We start from the raw sequence: 4,119 nt of genomic DNA, 5'->3' as shown, positions 1-4,119 counted from the left end.
AACTAGAAACTACTGTACAAATAGCAACCTTCTATTACACACATACAGAAAAGAAATACTAAAGTTTAAAAGTACCTCCGCTGAAGTACCAAACCATGTGTGTGTGTTGCCGCAGGACTTTTTATAAAAGTAGCACAAGAACTGTAGACATAACATACAAAATAGAAGACAATGAAGATTCCAAATGGTTCCAATCAGCTCTCTACCTTATAGCAGAAAACAAATATGAAATTACTGACCTCTTAATACTTTGCAATTACTGCACTGCAAAACTTGACAACAACCAAACACCTTCACGTGCTATCACAAATAACTTGAATTATTCCCACTACCAAAACCCCTGCAACAACGAAATTTATATGAGAGCATCATAATTCAAACAGTGCACCCATTTCAAGCAATAATACGCCTTCAACCAAAAACAGCAAAATTACCTCACTCTGAATTAGTGAAACGCATTTGTGGCAAAGTAGTTTATTTACCATTAGATTTCAAAGAAAATATACACTCATAGACAACAATCCAACATGTTTACATTCATGGGTATCTTCTGACGCAGTACATGTTACAAACTCTACAATCTTAACTGCATAGCCTACCAAAACCTCACATACAAACTCTACAAATTAAACAGTACGCAAAGTTTTGGGTTGTGGATATTTGATGGGTGTTTGATTCTATGTGGTGTTATGCTGCGGTGGTTGTAGCCAGGGCCTATAGTCTTGGGTGCATGGCCTACGGCCTTTGACCATGCGCCCAAGACTCTAGGCCCTGGCCACAACCCCCACAGCATAACACACCTATGCTACCAAAAGTTTTGACTGTGGTATGTGGGCTGCTTATAGGGGATATTAATTACAATCAATGCTCTACTAACAACCCGCAACCAACATCATACTAAAGTAAAATAGCTAGTAGTGTATTTATTATGTCCGCGGACAGCCGCGAAGACCGCAGACATGGCAAACACATCAGGGGCACCTGCCACCTAAACAAATACAGTATTTGAGACATCTCTAACTCCCCAACCCTCCGCAAGCACTCCTGCACACCAACACACTCCCCAAAATTGCATTTTGCCTCTGTTTGCCACCGCGCTGTGATCCAAGATGGCGGGCGCATCGAAACAATGTGACGCACCTCACGCCTCACTCCAGCCAAACGGTGGACACATTGCATGTCCGCAAACATGACGCAAGTTGATAAGCCAATCAGTGTCCTGTCCGCAGAGCGAACAGGGAAATGTGTCCACGGAGCGGACATAGATATCACTAATTTGTTTGCCTTACATTTTGGTCATTTAAAAGAAAACTACTGGACGGATTTACACCAAATTAACAAAAGCACGCTTTCGGGACTAAGCCACCGCTTCTGCCGCAAATTTGGTGGAAATCCGTCCAGCGGTTTGAGCAGTAGGCGTGAGAAAAGTTTTTTCCCATTATGTCTATGGGAAAAAAAGACATTTTTGGAGCCCCCCTATAGCTTTTTCCCCCATGGAGCAAACCTCACAACAATTTGCAAATAAATTCAGAGTGAGCCATGTACTTTTTTTGCAAAGTTTGGTGAGGATTCGTCCAGGGGGAGCGAAGATATAAGCCGCCCAAAAAGTGCTCTTCATATGGGATTAGCAATTTAACCATAAGTACAAAGCCACTACCTTGGGATGTGTAATATGTATATACAACACATCATATAAGAATCCCACCCCTCTTTTTCTTTTACTATATTCAATGGTCTACTCACATCCGCTATTCAGCTCGAGTCCCTTGGCATCGACTCTCCCACGAGCAACCAGTTCACCTTCAGTCCATGCGGTGCCTGCGGGGACCGGACAGGAATTTCATCAAAGGGGACCTGCAAAACCAGATCTTGATCACGTGATTTGGTTATGCTCCGTTCTGTGTTGGAAACTCTGCGATTGTCTGGCTATTGATAGGAGCCGTCGATTGTCTGGTGTCTTCATCTGGGCATAGATCTAGGTTGTTAGATCCAAACCATTCTCTGCTACCAAATGTGTACTAGAAACTTGAAGCATCTTCTTTGTGCTAAATGGAATTATCAGTAATTATCACAGAACAAATAATCGGACAGACCAAAGGAAGATGGCAAAATACTGCTTTAATCTCAGGGCGATATGACAGCTATCAAAGTAGATGCTCAATGTTCATCCCTAAATTTGCTTGCACAGAGTTTATATACTTTTACATACGTCATTCATGACATCATCCTACATGGCATTTAATATAATCCTAACGCCGGGGGTGTTTGGATTAGGGGAACATGTCTACTTATAGAATTAATAAGTGTTAATATTTCATTGGCTGCCCCTTGTCTGTAGGACACGCCCTGAGTTACTTGTATGTACGTCAAATACTGATTATAGCAGAGAATATGGCAGCAGGCTAATAACTGCAACATTATATATGAAAGTGCGTGGCAAGCCTTTTTGATTGGTTGGCAACCCCATCCAACCTTGGACTTTCGACTCATCTTAGCAGCACATGAACAGAACGAAACCTAAGTGTTCAAGCTGCGTCAACTTGTTCTCTGTTTTTCAAATCAGTCCATCATATGTCATTGACCTGATCCTTAGCCAAGGTCTGTCATTTGTAGTTGACCTCGTAGTCAGCTCACTGTTCTGAGACATTCGAGGGAGTGTGAGCACACCACATCTTAACTTGAATCTCTAATGAATAGTCGTTGTTTTGAGTTCTTCATCACTTGTTAGGAGACCACGATTATGACCATTTCAGCATCTCAATTACTGCTATTTGATTTAACGAAACCGGGTGCCATTACTCTCTCTGGCCTTTAGAGACTTACTCACTCCACCTCACATAGGCATCAGTAAATATCCTTGCCCTTCTAATATTAATATAAATATGTCTGATGCACATGGTCTGTTCATTCGACTCCCTTTGTGTCTTGCACCCATCTCTTGAAATAGCTTTCTTGACTTCAGGCCAACGTACTCCCTTTCTCTGCACCTGAAAACAGCTTCTCCATTAATTCTTCAATTTGCATTCCTAGGTTTGTATTTTGAAGTAGCTGAGTTGATTCTGTAACACAGACCGTTGTCCATTTTCTTCCAATAGCCATCCTAAACATTTTATATATACCTCTTTTTAGCGAGCTTCTATATGCTTTTTCTATCTTGCGTTACAGCATATTTACAGTTGTTGGTCAGCAAGTTACTTCATCTTCTTATTCTCACGATAACTATATTTTTGGTACATGTTTCTCTTAGTGCTTCTGTTTAATTATCAATCTTAAGTATTTTCATATCTTTTCAGCTTAGGCTCATATATCTTCTTTATGACATCATATTGCTGTTGTCAGACTTTTGTTCAGAGTTTGTCCATGATTCTCATAGCCGTATCCTGATACTTCGGAATGGACATCCTTCTTGGAAACCTCCTTCCATTGCCTCAACATGAGGGTGTCTTCTGAATGGATGTCTGATTCATATCGTCTTGCGTACAATGGACACGGTATGGACATGCCAAACAAACTCGTGCATGAATTCCCAATTGTAGCTCTCTGTCTGCTACTCCAATAGGATGGTGGTTAAGGGGCAGGGACTAGAGAAGAGGCATCCACCTGCTTCTCTACATTATGATGGCCACCTGCCTCAAGCAGGGGGCTAATCAAGGGTAACATGGGCATCTCCATATATCTCCTGCTGGCTCTTCATTCTCGGGAGGATTGCTCAGGGGCAACATGCTCGCCTTGGAAGCAAGACGACATGGAGCAACACAGGTTCGATCCCCGGGTCCACGCTTAGAAACCTCTGAGTATTAAGCGCGTTGTAGATAACCTCTCATATCATATAGATTGGAGAGGTACCTGGCCCTATGCATCCGCCCCACTAGAAGTCCCCAAAACTAGGTTAAGCTGTTTTTATATTTGGTGGATCTGTTTCCAATCTTCAATTTTATAGGTGGGCAACAAGCAGCAGGTCATCCTATTAAAAGACTTTGGCGGCCAGAGTATTGTTCATTGTAACATTTAGTAATATTGCTGATACCAAGGAGAGATCATTCATTCCAAGTTTGTAAGTAACTGAACGATGTATAGATGATTGATACTAAATATTTTTAGGGATAACCATAATTCACA

Source organism: Ambystoma mexicanum, chromosome 9 (assembly GCF_040938575.1).
Source record: "Ambystoma mexicanum isolate Mex_15411 chromosome 9, UKY_AmexF1_1, whole genome shotgun sequence".
NCBI lineage: Eukaryota > Metazoa > Chordata > Amphibia > Caudata > Ambystomatidae > Ambystoma > Ambystoma mexicanum.
The sequence above is the reverse complement of the archived record's forward strand: the minus strand, read 5'-3'. Positions refer to the sequence as shown.